This window comes from Lissotriton helveticus, chromosome 4_1 (assembly GCF_964261635.1).
Source record: "Lissotriton helveticus chromosome 4_1, aLisHel1.1, whole genome shotgun sequence".
NCBI classification, from domain to species: Eukaryota; Metazoa; Chordata; class Amphibia; order Caudata; family Salamandridae; genus Lissotriton; species Lissotriton helveticus.
This window is the reverse complement of record NC_136063.1, coordinates 990,219,675-990,233,872: the sequence shown is the minus strand read 5'-3', so window position 1 is coordinate 990,233,872 and position 14,198 is coordinate 990,219,675.

Genomic DNA, 14,198 nt, shown 5'->3' with positions numbered 1-14,198 from the left:
ATGGCTTAGCTAGCTTTGGGAAGACCAGCGAGGGTCAACAGCCCATATTCCAATCTAGGGATAATCAAGGATTGAACCGCCGGCCTGAAATCTTTGGAGGGGAGGAAAGGTTTGATTTTCCTCAGTATGTTGAGTTGGAAATTGGCTCCCCTAGTAGTAGCACTTATGTGTGCTTGCATGTGTAGGTGTTTATCCAAGGTGATACCTAAAGATTTGGCAGAGTCTACAGCATGAGGTGTGCATTTCAGAGCTGTTATGTGTTTAATCCAGCCAAGGGTAGGAGCTCAGGGATTCAGGTGGGGCGATCAAAAGAAATTCTGCTTTGAGAGTATTTAGTAGGAGATGGTTCGGAGCTAACCATTGTTGAGTTTGTTCAATGCCACATTTAGTGTTTTTATGTCCTCTTGCGAGGAGATCTTCAGGTGCAATTGCGTGTCATTCGCATACATGTGGTTTTGAATGTTCGCTCGGTTCAGAATGACCGCAAGACGTTCCATAAATAGGTTAAAGAGAGTGGGCGAGAGCGCAGAATCTTGGGGGACTCCAATCAAGACAGGGTACTGGAAGCGAGGGCATGATTCACTTTGATCCTTTACCTGTGGTTGTGCAGGAAGGAGGCAAACCAGTTTAGAACCAGTCCCTAGAATCCCATCCTATGTTGAAGAAGATCAATCAGATTTTCATGTTTGATGTATCGAAGGCTGAGGACAAGTTCAGAAGGATCAGGAGACAAGGGATATTTTGGTCAAGGGCTCTCACGGCGTCATCATCAATGTGCGTTAGTGCCGTTTCAGTACTGTGCCCTGATCTGAATCCTGTCTGATGAGGGTCCAGGAGTTAATATTTCTCAATGTGTTTGCAGAGCTGCGAATGTATGCATTTTTCAAGCTATTTAGCTAGAGTCATACTGTTGGTAATAGGTCGAAAGTTGTTTAGATCTTATAGGTCCACGTTGGGCTTCTTAGGAATGGGAGTAACTTGCCCAAATTTTAGGCATGATGGAATCTTTCCCTGTAAGAGGGATTCATGAATGATCCTGGACTAAAGAGGGAGAAAGGCTGAGATTAAATCTGTATAGAGCTTTGCGGGTAGAGGATCACCAAATGGTTGGAGGGTTTGATGGATGCCATGTTGAGAAGTAACACAGTGCAGTCTGGAAGGAGAAAACTGCTCCAAGAGGCGTTGTTTTTGAGAGAGCCGCCCAAAGACAAGTATATCGTTGTGTACTCTTGCACATCCACTGATTCTGCGGAAGGTTTCTTATATACCAAAGTTAGGGTGGCAGGTAATAGCTCCATCTCTATTTTCCTTTTTTTTCCCGAGAAGTGAGCTGTAAAATCATCACCACTAGGGAGCAGGGATAAAGAAGTAGAGTTCTGGTTAGAAGACTGGTTAGATTGTTACTTAATGATTTCGAAGAGTTTTTTTGGTTTATTTTTGGCTCCATCTAGTTGAAATCTGAAGTGTTCAGTTTTCGTCAAGCGGATATGTTTGTTGTAGGCGCTTCTCACTTTTCTCAGTTGAGAGAGATTTGTGGTGGAAAGCAAATTTCTCCAGAGAGTTTAAGATTGCGTCGTACATCATTTAGGGAACCATTAAACCATAGTGTAGAAAGTTTGACTGGATTCCTTTTGAGCTGTTTCGGAGCAATAGAGTCAAGAATGTTATATAAAGTTTTAATGTAATGCTCAGAAAGATTGTCAAGGTTAGTCAATTTAGGGGGGGCTGTGGTCTATTTTTAGTTATTGAGGTTATTATGCTGATGTGGAGGTCTCTCATATTGTGAGTCAGTTGTTTCGCTTTAAGGGGTTGATCCTGTCGACCCAAACCCTTGTCTAAGATGAGAAAGGGAATTTGGAAATGATCACACCAGTCACAGGTTAGGATGTCTTCTATTTGTATCATATTTTCTTTTGCAATGATGAGGTCGCGAGTGGCACCTTTATTGTGCATTCAGCCTTTACAGAGCTGTGAGAGGTTGAGGCCAGAGAGGAAAGTTTTAAAGGAACAGACAATGGGATCAGTTATATCATTCCAATGAAGGTTGATGTCTCCTAAGTATATGTGGCAGAGTTGATCAGAGCTCGAGCTAAAGACCTCCAAGATTTACCCTTCCCTGTTTCGGCTCTCCTCGTGCACGAATGTGACCGGTCAGCAGAGGCGAGATCCATCGTGTTCATTGAGGCTGAAGAGGTCGAATCCACGCGGTGGCATTCTGCATCCACCTTGCAGTTGCAGCCCTCCTTGGTCGCGGAGGCAGAACGGGCAACGCGTTGAGTCTGAGACGACAAGCCTTCCAAGGAATCCCCACTGCAGGTGAGTAGCTCCAAAGTAGAAATTCGGGTGAGCGCGTCAGTCTGAGACAACGAGCCTTCCAAGGGATCTCCACTGGAGGGCAGTGGCTCCAAAGTAGAAATTCTTAGTCGAGGTGAAGGTTGTGATACTATATACTGTTGATGCAGGGTGGATGGCTGGGTTAGCGGGAGATATTTACCGATTTGGTGATCCCCAACCCGGGAGCTCCAAGGCTGAGCTCCTACCTGACGGCGATCTTGGCAACACATAGGTGATCTTGATATTACACATTTCCCTACCACACTGTATTCTCCATGAGCAAAGGTCTTGCGGAAAGCATGAATCAATTTGTGAGAGCATGTGCACAAACTGCAGTGGAGAATGGTGTGCCTCTTAAGATAGTTTTATGTTAAAAGCTGTGGGCACATCATAACACCCCTAACACTATAACCAAATTATCACCATTTCAGTGTTTAACGGGGAGATTGACTGGCTCCATGCTTAATCCAGCATGGTTGGATAATAGAAAAGCACCAAAAGTATGAATTTCGATGCAGCCAAGAACCATCAAATGAAATACAGAAACAGTTTCATGAGAGGCATGGTGTGTTCGAAAGGGAAGGGAGTGTGGGTGGCCTAGTCTTTGTTAGAAAACCTGTTTGGTCACCCGAATGGAATTCTAAGTATGTATGCCCAGAAAGCATCATTAAAATGAAGAAAAATGCTGTCATACTAAGTGATGGTGGAGTATAGAGTATGTCCAATTTAGCTAGGCACAGAGAAGCCAATGTGGATGTCACCCCTGAAGCCCAACAGTCAGGATCTCCATTGATGGATGATAGCCATCTAGGAAATAATTCCACATTCAACCAATGAGAGGATCAAGTAAGCACCCGGTTCAGGGGTAAACCACCTTATCTTGATGACTATGAATTGATATGAAGGGTGGTTACCAGTAAGGGGACAAATAGTAATATGCTTTAATAAGTAAGCTTGACATTTTAATTATGTTTCTATTTTGCAATTTGTTATTTCCACCACATTGTCATAGTTCCTTTGGTGTATTTTAGTGCTGTGGTCTATGTTGTAATGATATATATTTTTGCATTGCCAAATGTTTCATATTATTTGTTTTTCTTTTGTTATTGTATTCTGAGGTGGGGAGATGTAATATAACTGATATGTTGTTGGCTCAGGCATGTTCCATGCTGGCCATCAGCCATTAGGTTGTACCATAGTAACTATGGAATATTCAGAGCAGAGGGAGAAGCAAAAGAGAGCTGTTAGGTTGAAGATTTACACTGTACTGTATGTTGGTGGGTTGGAATAAAAGGTCTAAAGACTCATCACTGACTCCTGGATTGATCTTAACAAGACTGAGTATGCACTTCGATTATTTATTCCAACTGTTAATAGGCATTCATGCAACAACAATTAACACCAGCCCCAGATTAGAATGTGCTAATTATCAGCATATTTCGTGAAATCCTTCAAATGAACAATACAATTCCTAGTCAGCTCTCTTCATTAATGCTGGAATTATTTCCTCCTGATAGCATGGAACAAGTTCCAGTACCAGTTCAACCTGTAATTTACAAGAATGGGCTCCAACTCCACATCAAATTCTTCTTCGAGGCGGCAGATCTTTGCCACCGTTTTTAATGGCTGCTGAATCAAATCATATCAATCAACATTAAGTTTATCAATATTTATGTTCAGTCAATAATGAGAGTATTCTATTGGTTTCAAAAACCTTTTTTTTCACAATTAGATTAGTACATTTTATTCAATTAGTAAGTTAGATTAATCAGTTTACAGAAATGTATCAAGAAAAAAGTATGGTTAGCAAGAAAAATAATGCAAATGACAAGCATGTTCCATAATGAAATTAATCCCTATTTTAAATAAAGGTCTGGAATCAGAAGGTAATAGAACCCTAAAGAGTTTGAGGAAAAGAAGTGAGATCAAAGGAGTATTCGGTTCAAAATCAATTTAGTAGTCGAACTCCCCATAAAGAGCAGTTCATAAAAACTCAGCTGAGTCTCAATATCTGAAAGGCATCAGCATACTCTTGCAGAAGCAAACTGTACCAGTAAAGCCTCACCAGGAATATATGGGGCAATAGATGGTGCAATAGCTACAACCACCAAGGATGGGAATAGGAAGTTTGAAAATCTCAGAGCGTCCCCTCCAAAGGTGACAGGCAACAGCAGCAGCAGCAGCCATCAGCAGTAGTCGTCAGCAGTAGTAGCAGCACAATCTCTCTGGTAGAGTTCAGAGCCTCTGTCTAACTAGAAAAATGCAAAATGCACTAATATAAAAGAGAAGAACACATGTAAATAACATTGTTGTAGGTTAGATCACTTCCGTCCAATGAAAAGGCATCTTTTGATTGTGAGCCAACATCGGTGTTCCTTTCCCACAGAAAACATATGAAGTCAACAGTCTACTATCAATTAGAACATTGGAATGTTGGGAGCTCCATTGCAGACAATGGAGTGTTCCCTGCTTCTACGGGCCGGTAAAGGTCCGCAGAGCAACATTCCAATGTTCTACAAAGGCTTCTCGAAGTTCGAGGGGATTTATATCCCCTCGAGCTTCGAGAACCCTTTGTTTAATTTGTTAGTACATTCTGCCCTCTAATGGCAGAATGTTCTAATAGCCTTATAGCCCTTCGTAGCAGGGCTATACCGGCTATTAAAGTCCTGTTGTTTCGTTAAAGTCCCTCGCCTTCGGCTCGGGCCTTTAACGATTCAGCGGGCCTTTAATAGCCGGTATAGCCCGCTACGGCGGGCTATAAGGCTATAATATGAAACAGACATCACTAAACAGATGTGTTTCTGGAAGGGTTAACCTTGGTTCCCAGGGAAGCTTAAGGCAAAGTCTATTCTATCATTTATTCAACGTTTTACTGTGTCACAATTAACTACACTAAAGACAGAAACATTTACTTGCAGATTTCTTGTTAGGTAATGCTTTTCATATTTCATATAAATTAGAGTTATTGTTAAATTGTGTGACTTTCTATTCAGCATTAAATGAACAGAAGATAGATGGGAAGTTCAAGTCTAGTGCAAACGAGAAGATGTTGTACAAGAAAGATAGTTCAATATAAAACCAGAACATTCTGCAATTATGAAGAAAATTCTAAGCAAGTTACATTATGGTCAAGCAAATCAAATACATTTGTTCATGGTTTAGCAATTTCTAAAACTTATATTTGTTAAAGGGAACTCTAACAGTGGCCTACCAACGAATATGGCTGCCTGATGCGTTTTGCAAATTTTTCCTACGTGTCATTTTACAGTATGTTTTGATGTGAATACCTAAGGCAAATTATCATGTTTGTTAATTCGTTTTTAATTCATACTGGTATGTCAAAACACTCACCTCCATTATAGGCCTGCACCAGCACCTTGGACGAACTGATCAGCTGCCACCCCATTGATAGATTTCAACTCAATGTGTGCAGTTTTAAATGTTTAGTACATGTCTTACAAATCATCTCATTTTTTGTGCAAAAAATGTGACAAACATTCCCTCCCCTCGAAGGACCAAAGATTGCTTATTTGCTTGCAATATTCCATCAATTTCAAAAAGAAAGTTTTCAACAGAATTCCCAGTTGTTGGAAACGTAGAATGGAAGAAGTGCAGCCTAATGTGGTTTATTTTGATTTAATAGATTTAAATATTATGTTATTTTTATTTTTTTGCTTTCACACCAATTGGTATTTTTCTGTAGCTGAATGTGTGGAGCAATATTATTCCCTATCTTTTTAAATAATTTTATATAAGAGCAATAATTAGCACAGTGTTATCGATTTATCAGCCAGTAATTCTCTGGCATGGAAGTTGAGTGGCTTCATCTGTTGGAAGTACTTTATTGGTTGATGATTACTGCTTAAGAAAAATACTCCATATTAACACACAGCAACAGGCTACAAGTGCATTGACCCATTTAAACTTTGACTTCATAGGGTAGCTCTAATTTATATTCTCAGATTACTACACTGCAAATAGTGGCGCTTCTTGGAGCAACCATTCTGGGGAGAGTGATTGTTCACCATTAACCCTTATAGTAATGTAAGGAATACGATTCCTCATTCCTTCTACCTGTCAGTGAAGAGGTACAGGATGGAGTAGGGCATATATATAGGAAAGAGACTCAGGCAAAATAAACGACGTTTCAATGTAGAGGGATTGGGATGTGGAAAGGGGCACTGAGAGGTTAAAATAACAAGAAACTCACATAGACAGCAAAACTCGAATGGTCATAATGGAAAACACACACTGTTCACTTCTGTGTGCTTTATTTATCATTGACAACTATCTTTTAAAAAAACTGATTTCCAAATGTTTTTGAAGGCAACACTGATTTTTCTTAAAACAATATTTGTACTCGTGTTTGACCGAAAATGAAAAAGAAAATCCTGCTTAAGATGCTGGATCTGCTATGTCCCTTTGGGGGCTACTGGAGAAACGTTTACTTAGCTTTCTTTTTTTTCTTTGTACAAACTTGTGGTGTGATCCTCTTTACAAGACTTTAAGTTGCTATGTTCAACAATTCATGAGCCCATTGCAGTGTGTTGACTTAATGGCTCGGGAACGGAAGTAATTTGTTTGACAAGCTAATGTATCTGTAAATAGACTTGAAGAAGTCTGCCTACACAACTGCATGGATTTGAAGGTGTTCTATAAGGAGGTTTTAAATTATAATGAAAGGTCAAAACAGACCTACGTCTAGCAACGGGTACAGTACAGAGTAGCTTTCAAGCTGCCAGTTTAACGCAAGCGAAGACCACAAACAAGAAAGACAATTTAAAAATATAGCAAAATAGACATGCCCTGTATATAGTAAATTCTGGTGGCCAGCTTCACAAAGCTGAACCTCTGGCGCAAAATCTTAATTTTGTGTTCATAAATTAAAATTACTAATTTCCAAAACTAGGGGTGGCAGAATTATTGTAAATCCAAATTCATTTGTGAGTGTGAACATTAAGCAAATGTGCTTACATTTGCACATTTCCAAATTTAGGTTTAGGTGCATTTGTATATATGTTTCTATGTAAATCCACATCCAAAGTTAATTAAGACCCACAATCCATTAGGACTTTAGGCCTTTTATTTACATCTTGCAGGTAGTTTCCACGAGGCAAAGGGATGCTCATTTATGTAGTTGGAATGGGGATGGAAACTAATCTATGCAATTGGGTGTGGAGAAAGGGCTTCTTGGAGAAATTGTTTTTTAATCTCCCATTGCACATTGCAAGAGATTAATTTCGTAGACTTTTTGCACACATTAAAAATGCCTGTCTTTGTAAACTATATCTAGAACTCTTATGGTTTGCTGTTCCTTATGTAACTAGCACAACGATTCGAGGTATTTTCTTTAAATTCTGGAACTTGTAGCACTAGCAGCACTATATTACTCAGCACGTAGTGAAAAATACCAGCACTGGATAAGCTATTCAAGCATGGAACTGGGGGGGCTTATTTACAAGCCCCTTGTACTGCCGATGCGTCACTTTTTATGATACTCTGGTGCCGCAGCATATAGACCCATATCTACGAGGCCACGCAAAGCCACTTTACATGGCTTTTCATGACACTGTAGATATGGCGTAAGGCAGTGCAGCACAAGTTGCTGTGCTGCCTTACACTGCATCAGTGGCGTTCCATAGGCATTGCAGTGGGTTTTCCCACGCAAGACCCATGGGTTTTGAAACATTCCCAGATTTACAAAGATTTTTAAACCTGGAAATTCATCAAAATTGTACGTATCCCAAGGGGAGGCGTAATGAGGACCAATATCTTTATTTCTCCTCCTGCTTTCCTCTTTCTATATTTGCTGCATTCGTCAGCACACATTGAAAGAAGAAAAAGCCTCCATTGATTGTTTGGGTGCAGGAAGTTGTCCCTTCCTGCACAAAGACAATCCTTTCCTACAACACAAACACCCTAACACCATTGTGCATGGGTGACTGTTGGTGGTAGGCACCAAATTGAGAACCCGCACAGGCAGAAAGGACAGGAATGCACCATATCTTGTAAATATGGTGCATTCCTCCCCATATGAATTGGTGTAGAGCAGCTCAACAAAACAACTTAAAGCACTGCCCTATGTCAATTCTTTATAAATGAGGCACTGGGTGTTTTGAGACCCCTGTTTATGCATTGTCTTACTGAAACCAATGTTTAATAGTCACAGTTTTGCTTGAGTGATAAAAGGAATTTTTGTGAATCCCACTACAATTGGAAATTTGTCTAAAAACTATGAATAAACCTGTGGGGCAAAATGTCTGACTTACAAGGTCAGGGTGCAGTAAATCAAGCCAGAGTGTATTGAGTTAATGTTCCTGTGGCAGCTATGGAGAGAATTCACAATGCATTGTCCTGGCATAAGTTTAACTTACATCCCAAAAACTTGGACAAGCTAACACATGATCAACAAAACATGAACAGTGAATAAAACACATGCGATTTGTGATACATAATGTACACACCTATGCATAAACGATTCACTTACAGTTTTGAAATAAGTTTTAGCAAGTGGGCACCCCTAGTTAGATCAAAACACAGTACGATAGGTAAACGGTCTGAGGGATATTTTTAAGACCCGCCTAGATTATACTCCCCCGATCAATATATCTATAACAACAAAACCTAAGGGTCTAAAAAGAAAAAGACTCTAACTTCAACCTTAATGTCACATGCAGTGACTTACTTGGTTAGGAGAAAACACTTCTGGGTAATTGAACACTGGGACAGCTAATAACATAGGACCATCAGTGATTGTGAGTAAAAACATAAACTGGTATGTAGGATTCCCATCAACATCTTGCAATGATCAATATTATCACTTGGTCTTCCTTCAAGGGTCGTGTGTCTCTAGATCATTGAGACAGTATCCCGTACCCTATGCCAGAATCGGGTTCTGACCCACAATCACTTCCAGACCATTTGAACATTATATGATGGGATCAAGTGCAGTGCAAAAAACAGAAAAAGTGGTGAATTAAAAAGGATAGGGGACTCAGGAAAGAAACTTTATTAAGCCCTGTCCACTTCCTATTAAAAACCAAGAACAGTGCAAAAAATCTAGCAGTTTAAACAAATAACTGCATGGGGGCCAACATGTTTCAGCCTCACGGGAGCAGTACCCTAGGCTTTCTTCAGAGCCTCTGTTCTAAATCTTAATTCTACTGCAAGTGAAAATAATAACTTCAATGTGTAAAAAGGATATAATTAAACGGAAAATGGTTTCTTTTCCTCCGTGTCAGATGGTGTAACTTTACATCTGTAATAACAAAAACACAAAAACATTTGACACACTGTGTTAAAACCATCCCACTCTTATTACAAAAATATAGAAAAACTTTATTGCTCACCCAGACTGACCGGGGACCAGACCTCACCTCTCCTGGACCTTGCTCAGGAATTTTTGAGGCCACGCACTGTAGAGGTAAAGAATCAAGAGCTTGACATAGTGGAGAAACCTATTAAGTTCAACTCCTATCTATATCTCTCAAACTCAAACTCGCATTTCTACACCCCTACCTCTTCTCTTCTCCTTAAGTTCCCGCTCAATAGAAATCCCTAGAGGTACAAGTGCATTACTATCTTTTAATTTTATGAAGTGTATTTGGCTTGTTGCAACACATTCTGATTGGCCAGCTGACCCCCTTAAAAGAGCCCGCACAGATCCGGTCATTACCTCTCCCTGACTTAGGAACCGGTCAGAGGCAACGACGGATAGGTGAGAGGGGTCTCCATAGCGCAGCCAGATACTGGGTGATTGGTCAGACTATATGCTCTTAATACTTGATGCAATTGCAACATATGGGGTTATAAGTCTAATAAGTATTGAGGCTTGGTATGCTTGTATGTCTGCAAGAGTGGAGTATCTAAATTTATTTTGAGGTTGCTCATATAGTAACTAACAGGCAGGATTCTTATATCGACCAGCCTGCTTTATACTCAGGCAGAGAGATTTTTCTTTATTTCTTTCTGCCTACTAATACTAAGAGTTCACCCTGGTGGGGTGAATCACCAATTGAGCGGGAACTTAAGGGGAAGAGAAGAGGTAGGGGTGTAGAAATGCGAGTTTGAGTTTAAGAGATATAGATAGGAGTTGAATGTAATAGGTTTCTCCACTATATCAAGCTCTTGATTCTTTACCTCTACAGTGCGTGGCCTCAAAAATTCCTGAGCAAGGTCCAGGAGAGGTGAGGTTTGGTCCCCGGTCAGTCTGGGTGAGCAATAAAGTTTTTCAATATTTTTCTATATTTTTGTAATAAGAGTGGGACGGTTTTAACACAGTGTGCCAAATGTTTTTGTGTTTTTGTTATTACAGATGTAAAGTTACACCATCTGACACGGAGGAAAAGAAAACATTTTCCGTTTAATTATATCCTTTTTACACATTGAACTTATTATTTTCACTTGCAGCAGCATTAAGATTTAGAACAGAGGCCCTGAAGAAAGCCTAGGGTACTGCTCCCGTGAGGCTGAAACATGTTGGCCCCCATGCAGTTATTTGTTTAAACTGCTAGATTTTTTGCACTGTTCTTGGTTTTTAATAGGGAGTGGACAGGGCTTAATAAAGTTTCTTTCCTGAGTCCCCTATCCTTTTTAATTCACCACTTTTTCTGTTTTTTGCACTGCACTTGATCCCATCATATAATGTTCAAATGGTCTGGAAGTGATTGTGGGTCAGAACCCGATTCTGGCATAGGGTACGGGATACTGTCTCAATGATCTAGAGACACACGACCCTTGAAGGAAGACCAAGTGATAATATTGATCATTGCAAGATGTTGATGGGAATCCTACATACCAGTTTATGCTTTTATTCACAATCACTGATGGTCCTATGTTATTAGCTGTCCCAGTGTTCAATTACCCAGATGTTTTTTCTCCTAACCAAGTAAGTCACTGCATGTGACATTAAGGTTGAAGTTAGAGTCTTTTTCTTTTTAGACCCCTAGGTTTTGTTGTTATAGACCCCTAGTTAGATGTCAGAAAATTTGTGAGGAAAATAATACACAAATGTGGTGAAAATGCCCAGACTAAGCCTCAACTGATTCCAAGTTTGACACCTGTAAGAACACACCCAATAAACCAAGGGGCAGATTTAAAAACTATGTAATGCAGCACAGCACACAAGCTAGCACTCCATGAAAGGGAAAGGGAAGGAATGTGTTGTATTTAACATGATACAGTGCATTTCGGTCCTTTAGTAGCTCTGGCACTCAATATGCTGCCTAATGCCAACACTGAAAAAAAAAACAAAGGTGATGATGGACGGAGCTTTGACAATACAAACACTCACCCCCAGTCAACTGATCTGGGTTTAATCCATCACCGTTCTTTAGCTCACTCCGCCACCCCAGTTCAGACATGGCCATATGCAAATCAGTCTGACCCTGTGCCTCATGGGTACAGTCCAGCCCGAACTGCCAAGCCATGTCTTCCCTGGACCGGAATCAAGCTTCCCAGGACCGGTTTCTGGCATTACAGCCATCTTCAGCCGGGCTTGCTTGACTCCAGTGGCAAAGTGAGCAAGGGACTCACGTCTGAGCATACTCTGCCAACTTAAGGCGAACAAAGAAAAACCAAAGGTGATGATGGACAGAGCGTTGACAATACAAACACTCACCCCCAGTCAACTGATCTGGGTTTAATCCATCACCGTTCTTTAGCTCACTCCGCCACCCCAGTTCAGACATGGCCATATGCAAATCAGTCTGACCCTGTGCCTCATGGGAACAGTCCAGCCCGAAATTCCAACACTGGCATCCTTGCGCTGTGGTGCAAAGGTGCCTGCTTTGCAGATAGGATAGTTTTTTTGTAGGAATAGACTCCTTCCTGCACAACATCAATCCGCTGAGGCATTGTCCTCTATCTATATGTGCTGGAGAATGCCACATGTCTATTCCTTGTTCCCTTATGGGTATTTACCTGCATTAGAGATCCAGACATCAGTAGAGCTGGGCACTCAGAGCAAGGGTACACAACTCTTACCATGAATGGGAAATTTCCCATCCAACACCACCATTGCACCATATTCAATACATCTGTGTATGCCCACAACCCATTGTGCTCTCATTTTACAATCTTCACACACTACCCATCTCTGTCTTCCTGAAGTGATGTGATGGTTGGCACTCATCTCCCTTGTCTTACTTTTCTGATAAATGCCACACATTGCTATTTCAGCAGTTTAGTATGTTTTGATTTGAGCCTTTGAGTCTACTTGCATTGATCAGCAAAGCATGGCAAATGAGTATTGTATCATGTGTGAGCAAATGCAGACTTAACATCAAGCAGTCCTGGAAAGGGTTAGATTTGTGCTGTTTTTCGGATCTGTACACATGCATGAATGCATGAAACCTTTGCAAATGTCATTTAGACATCTATATCTGACACTAATCCCTTGGCCATGACAGATGTCTCCATGATCTGTGATGGTATCTGCTGCAACATTTGTACAAGCAATGTGCCGACACTCTGTATGCTAATCCATATCTGAAACACACATCAATTTGAAGATTGCCTCAAGGAAGGAATTATTGGGGATTTGTGATCCACCCTACACCGAGTGCCACATTTAACACAGTATGATGCAGCAGAACACAGCAAGACCGCTTGCTGTGCTGCACTCCACTGCTTAAGATAGTAAAGAGAGGAATACCCCATATCTATATGTATATGGGGCAATCCTGTCCTCTCACTTTCATACAGTGCACTGCATCACATTGGCTAGCTGCGTTGATTTGTTCTTTGTTGGAGATAAGCCCCCATGTTCATCAACAGATCAGAAATCAAAATTATACATGTTGGGGCCTACATCTAGTTGAGTAGATGTGAGCGACTATTTAGGTACCTTGACATTCACACATATACCAAACAATGGATGAGTTCAAAACATACATTTATTGGGTGATGCATTGACACCATGTTTGCCATTATTGACATAATTTCCATTTTATTGAGAAAAAACATTAGCCACAAATTGGTCCTGTATCCACCGACCTACCATTGTGTGCTCATGTCAGTGTCATTTTCATCTTCCTCTTCCAGTTCATGGGGGATTTCTGCCTCATTGGCCCATGGCACATTAGTATGCAAACAAATTGCACATACTAGTATTATCTTGTAAAGCATAGGAGGTGAGTACAGTCGTCTTCCCCCAGATTTATCCAGGCAGTGGAACCAGACCTTAGGACCACAAACATTCATTCAATGACATTCCTTGTTTTGGTCAGAGTGGAGTTAAACTTATTTTGGCCCTCTGTCTATGGATTTTAAATTTGGGAAAAGAGCCATGGTTGTAATCCATAGCCTTGGTCACCTGAAAACACCAACAGTCAGTGATTTGGTACATTGTTATGTAAACATAACTATATGTGTTATGTATGCAGGCAAACTCATACACATGTCTTTAAGTTTTAACAGATATGTCATAGGTACGGTTGACCATTGCATTACACGTGAATTTTGAACTGATAAGTGTCATTGCACATATTGTCCATTATATGAATCATACAACACATCAACGTGGTAACTTTCATGTTTAGGAAGAAGATTACTATGATGGATGGACACACACCTACATTACTAATTGGGTAATAGTGTCCAGCATTTGCCATATTTGAGACAACCACTACGGTACACAGATGATTGTTGCATATCTCAATCTGAATGAGACTACGTTTTGTATGTGTGTCATATATTTGAAAGTGTACATGGCGACTTCTTTTTTGTGCACTTGTCACTCTATGGTGAAGTCTCACACATTACACAGACAATTACCATTGTGAAGTTCAGTGAAGTAAAATGGTACTTGGATGTTGCAGCATTGAAAGCTGAAACAACATGGTGATGTGACGCAATTATAATGG